Source organism: Pristiophorus japonicus, chromosome 20 (genome assembly GCF_044704955.1).
Source record: "Pristiophorus japonicus isolate sPriJap1 chromosome 20, sPriJap1.hap1, whole genome shotgun sequence".
Classification (NCBI taxonomy): Eukaryota; Metazoa; Chordata; class Chondrichthyes; family Pristiophoridae; genus Pristiophorus; species Pristiophorus japonicus.
Window position 1 is genome coordinate 79,907,373 of NC_091996.1, and position 10,377 is coordinate 79,917,749.

Here is a 10,377-nt window from a genome sequence, read left to right on the forward strand (position 1 = left end):
GTCCCTCAGTTAGCATTTCTTTCATTGTGCAAAAGAAGGTGACGGGTTAATTAATGATGCTTTTCCATGAAAGCAACACAAAAGTTTCAGAAAAAAACATACGGTGACTGGCAGGTGAGCGCTGCTTCTGACACCTGGTGGGAATGGGCGGGGATTTTAAAGCCCCTTGTATTGTGAAAGCTTCATATAGAGGAACATCTCAAACACATTGTGTAGGCCTCGTGGCGCAACGGTAGCGCGTCTGACTCCAGATCAGAAGGTTGCGTGTTCAAATCACGTCGGGGTCGCTGTTCTTTCAGAATTAATATTTTCTTTGCTGTTTGGCAATAACCAGACCCTTGTTCCAAGGTCTGTCTCATTGTTTCCCCGGTGTCAGGCAGAGATACGCCTGCTGTCCTCATTTAATTCATGTGCCAGGACACACAAGTTCCAAATCAACTTGCAGGTGACCACACACACCGGCGAGCGGTCTGAGGTGCTGTGATTAGATCGCAGTTTTCTCTGGAGGTGTGGCTTTGAATTCAACTTCTGACATTTATTATTTTTAATCATTAAGCGAAACTCATTGTTTGACACCACGACCAACTCCTTAAAACTGGGATTCAGCAGTTCACCTGCTTGCTTAACATTTCCGTCTGACCTGGTGCTCAAAGTGGAGATGTTTCCGCAGTGTCGCGGTTAACATGTTCGCCTCACACGCGAAAGCTCACCAAACGGGAATATTTTCTGTTGCTTTCTCCTCATACATGCTCAGGGGCGAGTTTGTTCTCCTGTGAAAAGTTCATAAGATGATAAGCATGTAAGAATTAGGGGCCGGAGTAGGCCATTCGGCCCCTCGAGCCTGGTCCACCATTCAAGAAGATCCTGGCAGTTCCTCGACAGCAAGTTTAAACATCTGGGGCGGAGCTGTAATCAACGACAAAAAGGTGCATTTTGCAGAAGCCCAGCTAACTCAGTCAGTAGATCATGAGATTCTAAATCTCAGGGTCAGAGGTGCGAGCCCACGTTGGGTGATTATTTTTCATAGAATTATATAATCAGAAGGAGGCCATTTCGGCCCATCGTGACCGTGCCGGCCAATAACAGGCTCTCCAGCCTAATCCCACTTTCCAGCTCTCGGTCCATAACCCTGCAGGTTACGGCACTTCAGGTGCACATCCAAGCACTTTTTAAATGTGGTGAGCGTTTCTGCCTCTCCCACCCTTTCAGGCAGTGAGTTCCAGACCCACACAACCCTCTGCGTGAAGAATTTTCCCCTCAAATCCCCCCTACACCTTCTACCAATGACTTCATCTAACTCCTTTTTGAATATATTCAGTGAACTGGCCTCAACAACTTTCTGTGGTAGAGAATTCCACAGGTTCACCACTCTCTGAGTGAAGAAGTTTCTCCTCATCTCGGTCCTAAATGGCTTACCCCTTGTCCTCAGACTGTGACCCCTGGTTCTGGACTTCCCCAACATCGGGAACATACTTCCTGCCTCTAACCTGTCCAATCCCATCAGACCTGTATATGTTCTATGCGATCCCTTCTCATTCTTCTAAATTCCAGTGAAGAAAAGTCTAGTTGATCCAGTCTTTCTTTACATGTCAGTCCTGCCCTCCCGGGAATCAGTCTGGTGAACCTTCGCTGCACTCCCTCAACAGCAAGAATGTCCTTCCTCAGATTAGGAGACCAAAACTGTACACAATATTCTAGGTGTGGCCTCACCTATGCCTGAGTCCGCGCACATACAGAGGCTGAATTCCAGGACATCGTCGACGTATTTACTGAGGCGTATGAAAGCATGGGCCTTACGTCAAACATCCGTAAGACAAAGGTCCTCCACCAGCCTGTCCTCACGCACAGCACTACCCCCTAGTCATCAAGATCCACGGCGCGGCCCTGGACACCATGGACCACTTCCCATATCTCGGGAGCCTCTTATCAACAAGAGCAGGCATCGATGACGAGATCCAACACGGCCTCCATGCGCCAGTGCAGCCTTCGGCCACCTGAGGAAAAGAGTGTTTGAAGACCAGGCCCTCAAAACTGCCACCAGGCTCATGGTCTACAGGGCTGTAGTAATACCTGCCCTCCTGTAAGGCTCAGAGACATGGACCATGTACAGTCGACACCTCAAGTTGCTGAAGAAATATCTCCAACGATGTCTCCGCAAGATCCTACAAATCCCCTCGGAGGACAGACGCACCAACATCAACGGCCTTATTCAGGCTAACATCCTCAGCTTTGAAGCACTGACCACACTCGATCAGCTCCGCTGGGCAGGCCACATAGTCCGCATGCCAGAAACGAGACTCCCAAAGCAAGTGCTCTACTCGGAACTTCTTCATGGCAAACGAGCCTAAGTGGGCAGCAGAAACTCTACAAGGACACACTCAAAGCCTCCCTGATAAAGTGCAACATCCCCACTGACACCCAGGAGTCCCTGACCCAAGACCACCCTAAGTGGAGAAAGTGCATCCGAGAGGGCGCTGAGCACCTCGAGTCTAATCGCCGAGTGCATGCAGAAATCAAGTGTAGACAGTAGAAAGAGCGTTCGGCAAACCTGTCCCACCCATCCCTTCCCTCAACGACTATCTGTCCCACTTGTGATAGGGTCTGTGGCTCTAGTATTAGACTGTTCAGCCACCAAAGAACTCATTTTAGGAGTGGAAGCAAGTCTTCCTCGATTCCGAGGGACTGCCAATGTAGATTCCAAAATTCATGGAAACCCCCCAGTGTTTCGACTCACTGAAAAGGAAATTCGATTTAGGACTATTAAACATAAAGTTTGGGATTCTAAAAAGCATATGGAGGAAATCTACAATTCTTAACCAAGTTTGGGATTTTAAAAGGCATGTTTGGGCCTGTGGGGAAATGCTGCAGTGACAGAGGGGTGGGATTTAGAGTTTGGATATTGTAGCTAATCAGTTTGTCTGGGGGAGCTCTTTAACCATAGTCAGGCTCCCAGAAAACATTAGCATTAAAACAATCGACCACGGAAGAAACATTATCCACCCCACCCACAGGACCCAAATATCACATCCATATTCCAACACCTTTTCAACATGTATAGAAATATCTGGCTCAGCCCAGACTTCCCGAAGCCAAAGCAGTGCTATTTCAATGGACAAGAGTTCATCAGTTCATAAAGAAGGAGTATCACCATCCCAAAGTCTATCAACACCAGATTAAAACATTTAATCAAGTCTCAGTTAGCTAGTCCGCCAAAACTTATACAAAGAAGACCACTTAAATCAATGGGCAGCAAAACTTAAACAAAAGAAACGTTAGATTTGGCACGAAGATTAAGCAGCCTCTCAGAGTATAACTGGGAGCCTATCGTACCAAGAGCAACCTATTTTTCTGAACTTTGGAACAACTAGATCAAGATCGAGAGGACACAGCGAGATAACACAGGAAGAGACATCACGACATCAGAGAAAAGAACTTCAAAAAACCAATCAGTGGAACATCAATACCAACTGACTTGGTAACAGGCATCAACTGGACCACCGCGACCGACGGACCCAACCAGGAAAATCAACCACTAGAAAACCGGGGTCCACGCAAGTGTTCCACTCTACAATTTGTGCCTCGACTGTCCAGCAGGTAAAAATTACCGAAACAACTTAAAACCCGATTGATGACAAAGGATACCGGCTTCGGGACAGTCAGAATACTTCGTCACAGACAAGGCACCGGAAGGCTGGAAGGTAGATCACACCGGTTGTGGGAGAGCTGGTTGGCGGTGACATGGAAGTGTCTGCAGTGTGCGGGACCAGACTGCTTCCACACATCCACAATGAATGTCCCACCCTTTATTTGGGAAAAGTACAACTGAGAGTGGACAAGTTCCATCCCGGTCAGAGCAATCTGAAGCTTTAACTGACTGACACCCGAGTTTGGGATTGTAATGTCTGTCAGCATGTAATGCTTGTAGCGCCACACTGTGGATGTGGACGTATTGTGTACTGCAACTGTAGAAATCCAAGTCCTTATTTGCAAAGTTTCAATGCAAATGCAAGGCTGGTCTGGGATTTGAAACCAGGATCTTGCGCAAAATTTAAAGTAATAACCTCACAGCAACAATCATAGAACTAGACCAACAAGCCAACTGCTCAACAAGTGTGGAGATAAGATGTAACCATTATTGAAGCATATTTAGTGTACATTGCTATTCTTGCTGCAATCACCATGAATACTTTCTTTGCTAGACCGAGCTTACAGACTATCTGGCTTCTCCTGCCCTGTGCTGGGCACGTGTTCGGGGTTTAATTTTGTCAACTGGGCAAGTTCACTGATCGCGGGGAGACGGTAGGAGCCTCTGTGGCCCCACTGTGAGGATGTGGAAGTGAACACGGTGGCTGGGTGATCCGTGACATTTCTGTAAAGGGCAGCGGAGGAGAAGGATTGAGAACTTTCAGTGTGGGACAGAAGTTGTTTCAGGTGAGCCAACACATTCCCGATCAGCACAGAGGGAGCTCACTGGTCAGCTCCCCTCTGTTGGGGTTGCTGTGCCAGAGGTTTCTGTCGTGCAGCAGTTATCATGTTTTCTTTACATGTGACAGGTCCCTGGTTCAATCGTGGCCACGAACTTTATGTTTAAACTTGCTATAGAGGAACAATCGGAGGCGAGTTTATTCTCCTGGCAAATGCTGCCTGATCTGCTGAGATTTCCAGCATTTGCTGTTTTAATTTTCTATTTATTCTCCTGGCAAAAGGGCTCCCTTATTCCTTCATTGCTCTTTATTTCACTTCAATAAATAGATAACATTCAGTGAAAGAAAACGGATTCACCGGGGACATTTCGCGTGTGACGCCAACGTGATATCCGCTACACTGCAGCCCATCAAAGGGCGAGAAACCACTGAATATAAAGGATGAGCTCACAAATATCAGGGGCAGTGCAGTCTGGTCAACGTCAAACCCTCCTTTCTTATTCAGCAGTGGCATGAACGGGAGTCAGACGCCACAAAGTTTAATTAAAGACACAAATATAAGTAACACTTCCAAATCTTTTCACTGTAAAATTCTTTCTCTTTAATTGAAATCCTACTGCATTGAATCTGAAAATGAGCACCATGGGATTTTATCCTCACTACTGATTCTATTTTCTGTGCACGGTAGGAATAACTGGTGCTGTTAAATTTGACAAAAGTTGCCCCAGATTCCTGGTGTTATCGGCAATGAAGATTCTGAACCAGATCCTAAAATACAGCGTGTAAAATGGGTTAATATGCATAAGAACATAAGAAATAGGAGCAGGAGTCGGCCATACGCCCCTCGAGCCTGCTCCGCCATTTAATACGATTATGGCTGATCCGATCATGGACTCAGGTCCACTTCCCTGCCTGCTCCCCAAAGCACAGGACAAATGATTGAAGTATCCGACTGTCCCTCAGTTAGCATTTCTTTCATTGTGCAAAAGAAGGTGAGGGGTTAATTAATGATGCTTTCCCGTGAAAGCATCACAAATGTTTCAGAAAAAAACATACGGTGACTGGCAGGTGAGCGCTGCTTCTGACACCTGGTGGGAATGGGCGGGGATTTTAAAGCCACTTGTATTGTGAAACCTTCATATAGACGAACATCCCACGCTCCCTTTGTAGACCTCGTGGTGCAATGGTAGCGCGTCTGACTCCAGATCAGAAGGTTGTTTGTTCAAATCAAGTCACTGTATTTTTGGAAATTGTTCTTCCAGAATTAATATTTTCTTTGCTGTTTGGCAATAACCAGACCCTTGCTCCAAGGTCTGTCTCACTGATTCCCCGGTGTCAGGCAAAGATACGCCTGCTGCCCTCATTTATTTCATGTGTCAGGACACAAAAGTTCAAAATCAACCTGCAGATGGCCACATACAGCATTAAATAGTCAGGATGGCCGAGCGGTCTCAGGTGCTGTGTTCAGGTTGCAGTCTTCTCTCGAGGTCTGTGTTTAAATCTGACATTTCTTATTTTTAATCATTAAGTGAAACTCATTGTTTGACACCACGATCAACTCCTTCAAAGTGGGATTCAGCAGTTCACCTGCTCGCTTAACATTTCCGTCTGACCTGGTGCTGAAAGTGGAGATGTTTCCGCAGTGTAGCGGTTAACACGTTCGCCCCACACGCGAAAGCTCACCGGGTGGGAATATTTTCTGGAACTATCTCCTCATGCATGCTCAGGGGCAAGTTTGTTCTCCTGTGAAAGGTCATGAGATGATAAACATGTAAGGATTAGGGGCCAGAGTAGGCCATTCGGCCCCTCGAGCCTGGTCCACCATTCAAGAAGATCCTGGCAGTTCCTCGACAGCAAGTTTAAACATCTGGGGCGGAGCCAACAGGCGCCTGGCTGCAATCAGTGACAAAAACCCGCATTTAGCAGAAGCCCCACTCGATCAATTGGGAGAGCATGAAACTCTTAATCTTAGGGTCGCTGGTTCGAGCCCCACGTTGGGGCTTTTTGTTAAATGTTATCCTGCATTCACCGGAAAACATCATTAATTAACCGATGATCTTCATTTGCATAATTAAAGAAATGCTAACTGAATGAGAGTCAATAATTTAATAATTTGGGACAAACAAGTGAAAGACACCTGGTGCTGGTGGGCAGTTTTGTTGCCTTTGTCATTGATGCTTGATCTGCAAGTCTAGTTATCAAATCGTGTGCTCAACCGTCAGTTACCTGTTACAAATCAGCGGAGGAGAAATCAGTTTGTTGCTGCATTTACCTGCACAATGTGTGCTGAGATTATCTGTGCAATATGCATTCAGCAGGATGAATAAAAGCAACGCTTTTTGAAATGCAGGCACTGCATGTTTTGCACTCAATAAAAAATTGCATTTTCTTTTCATGCCAAGTATTTTGCATTAATGCATTGCAATGCCAACGCACTTTTTACCTGACAAGACTGAAGTACAAGCTGTGATGAACAGAATGAAACAGAAACAGCTACTTGAGAACCCATAGCCTCGACGGTATCTGTGTGAATTGCTCTGCATCGATAATTAGCAGAGCGTAAAGTGGGGAAACTGACGGTGTGGATGAGAAAAGGCCGAGCCAAAGTGTAATGTTGGAGATGATCTTGTTTTGGAGAAATATTTCAAAGAATTTGGCATCGTTGGTTCCATGGTGTAATGGTGAGCACTCTGGACATGAATCCAGCGATCTGAGTTTAAATCTCGGTGGAAACTGAATGCTTGCTGTCGCAGCTGCTAAAAATTTGGGACAAACAAGTGAGAGATACCTGGTGCTGGGGGGCAGTTTTGTTGCCTTTGTCATTGATGCTTGATCTCCAAGTCTCGTTGTCAAATCCTGTGCTCTGTGTTAGCACAGTCCCGCATTGCTGAACTCTTTGCTTCAGCATGCAGTCTGAAGTTTGGATTAAATAACAGGAAGATTGAAGTTTGGATGGTAAAGAGACTGTTAGACAATGTGGTGCCTTCAGCCAGTGAGATGTGTAACTGGTCATTGTCTGGATGTTAAATATTTGAGTACCTTGTTACGGTGGGAATAATGGAAACTCAGGACTAAACGATTTGATGATGTCTGTATGTTAAGTATTTGAGTGTAACCTTGTTACTATTTAATGACATCTGCAGGTTAAACAAGCAACACTAAGTCTGTCTGTCAAAAGATTCAGAAAGCAGTTAGTCAGGATTGTCTAAATGGAAAGAATAAGAGTTCAATGGCTTTTTCAGAATAAAGATGAGACTTTTATGGACTGTAGAGACATAGACAGCAGAGACACTGGACATTCGGAAGGTGTGTGTCTCAAGCAGCCACGGAAATCGAAGCAAGCTGCCTTTGTGAAGTGTTCTCAGTAACTTTTATACTTGGTTTGTTTGGTATGAATGTTTAAATAAAAGACCCGATCCTGCCTTTACTACAACTGAATGTGTGCGGGTAATTCGAGGTTAAAAGCAACGAAGCAAAAAGAGCAAGACTGCCGTTTACAACATTTTGTAACAGGTAACTGATGGTTGAGCACAGGATTTGATAACTAGACTTGTAGATCAAGCATCAATGACAAAGGCAACAAAACTGCCCACCAGCACCAGGTGTCTGTCACTTGTTTGTCCCAAATTTTCAACAGCTGGGACAACAAGGAATCAGGTTCCACTGAGATTTGAACTCAGATCCCAGAGTGCTCACCATTACACTATGGAACCAACCACAGTAAAATCTTTGAAACAATTCTCAAAAACAACAAAATCATCTCCAACAGTACACTTTGGCTCGGCCTTTTCTCATCCACACCATCAGTTTCCTCTCTTTGCTCTCTGCTAATTATCGATGCAGAGCAATTCACACAGATGTCATCGAGGCTATGGTTTTACAAGTAGCTGTTTCTGTTTCACACTGTTCATCACAGCTTGTACTTCAGTCTTGCCAGGTAAAAAGTGCGTTGGCATTGCAATGTATTAATGTAAAATGCTTGGTATGGAAAGAAAATGCAAAGTTTTGTCGAGTTAGTGAGTAAGTGACAAGGTTTGGGGTTGATGTGCGTCGCTTTCAATCTTTGAAATTTCACCAAGCAAAGAAACTGTGAATCGAACTGTCCTTGTTAGCATTGTGTTCGCGTTTAATCACAGCAATATCCGCAGTCAGGAGCTGAAAAGGAATTAAAACCTAATACCGGCTTCGGGACAATCAGAATACTTCGTCACAGACAAGGCACCGGAAGGCTGGAAGGTAGATCACACCGGTTGTGGGAGAGCTGGTTGGTGGTGACATGGAAGTGTCTGCAGTGTGCGGGACCAGACTGCTTCCACGCATCCACAATGAATGTCCCACCCTTTACTTGGGAAAAGTACAACTGAGAGTGGACAAGTTCCATCCCGGTCAGAGCAATCTGAAGCTTTAACTGACTGACACCCTGGTTTGGGATGTCCTGCAGTGTGCAATTGCGTCAGTCTCTGTGGCGCAATGGGTTAGCGCGTTCGGCTGTTAACCGAAAGGTTGGTGGTTCGAGCCCACCCAGGGACGAAGCATTTAACTGTTTTTCCCCGTGGATTCGGTGCTGCACGATTCCAGGTTGTCATTGTGCGTTTTGGCTGCGCGAATATATTCCACAAACATTGCCAGCTGTGCTGTTATCCAGTGAGTTCCCACTCCAGTATTTTTATGAGCATTCAGTTTGAGTGTATACAGAACTGAACAGAGATATCAGAAAATTTAACAAGGTTGTGGGACATTGTTTTTTGTTAATATTGAACCACTAATATGAATAAATCCATTTCTTCAAATATTTAATTGAACATGTTTTCAAAATGTTTCCGCGCAGTTTTGAACCAGGGACATTTCGCGTGTGAGGTGAATCTAATAACCACTACATTACGGAAACACTACAGCAATGTTCGGAACATAACCAGAGCTTTAACCTACACAGCTGGCCTATACTTCAGGACCTGGTTTTATGAGAATAGAGTGATGGTGCTATATTTAGGAAGGCTGTGAGTGTGGCAGGAATTGATCGACTGTTTCCCAGACTTTACACATAGGAACAGGAGATGGCCATTTAGCAGCGAGTGGTTAGGATCTGGAATGCACTGCTTGAAAGGATGGTGGAGGCAGACTCAATCTTATCTTTCAAACGGGAGCTGGATCAGTGTCTGAAGGAACAACAATTGCAGGGCTACAGGGAAAGGGCGGGGGAGTGGGACTCGCTGAGAGTTGGCATGGGCTCGACAGGCCGAATGGCCTTCCGTGCTGTAACCATTCCATGATTCTATAAGTTAGTGGCACATTTCATAGTGTGGGTGGAAGCAGAACATTGCAAAGGGACATGGATTGAGTCGGCAAAACTAGAGGCATCTGATTCAGGAGATTCGGGGGGCGCGGAAATTCGAGAGTTTAATGACTTTGAAAGGAACATTTTTGTTTTGTGCAGTTACGGTCAGAGAAATGTTTGTGAAAGGAATTTTTTGAACAGAGGAATGCAGCATTTAATCTTCTGCCTTAACACTTCTTCCTGGGTGTCGGGGTCACATTTCTTTTCGAGGTTATTCTTCTCAAAAAGGAGCTAGATGTAGTCCTTCAGACTAGGGGGATCAAGGGCTATGGCGAGAAAGCAGGAATGGGGTATTGAAGTTGCATGTTCAGCCATGAACTCATTGAATGGCGGTGCAGGCTCAAAGGGCCGAATGGCCTACCTCTGCACCTATTTTCTATGTTTTCTATGTTTCTTGAATTTATATTTCCTTTGGTGTTTCACAATAACCAGACCTTTGCTCTAAAGTCTTTCTCACTGTTTGCCCAGTCTCCTGTTGATGTTACCAGCAATGAACATTTTGAACCAGACACCAAAAACACACTGTGCAAAATGGGACATGCTTTAACAGTTAACGTGGGGCTCGAACCCCAAATTCGAGATTAAGATTCTCATGCTCGACCGATTGATCTCACGGGG

At 45.3% G+C, this 10,377-nt stretch overlaps 2 non-coding genes across 2 annotated transcripts; both read left to right on the plus strand.

Moving 5' to 3' along the window:
• Positions 1-215: 215 nt before the first annotated feature.
• On the plus strand, positions 216-287 carry trnaw-cca (transfer RNA tryptophan (anticodon CCA)). Its single transcript has one exon. It is a non-coding gene; the product is annotated as a tRNA-Trp (tRNA).
• An 8,593-nt stretch (positions 288-8,880) lies between these two features.
• On the plus strand, positions 8,881-8,954 carry trnan-guu (transfer RNA asparagine (anticodon GUU)). The gene has a single exon. It is a non-coding gene; the product is annotated as a tRNA-Asn (tRNA).
• Positions 8,955-10,377: the final 1,423 nt, after the last annotated feature.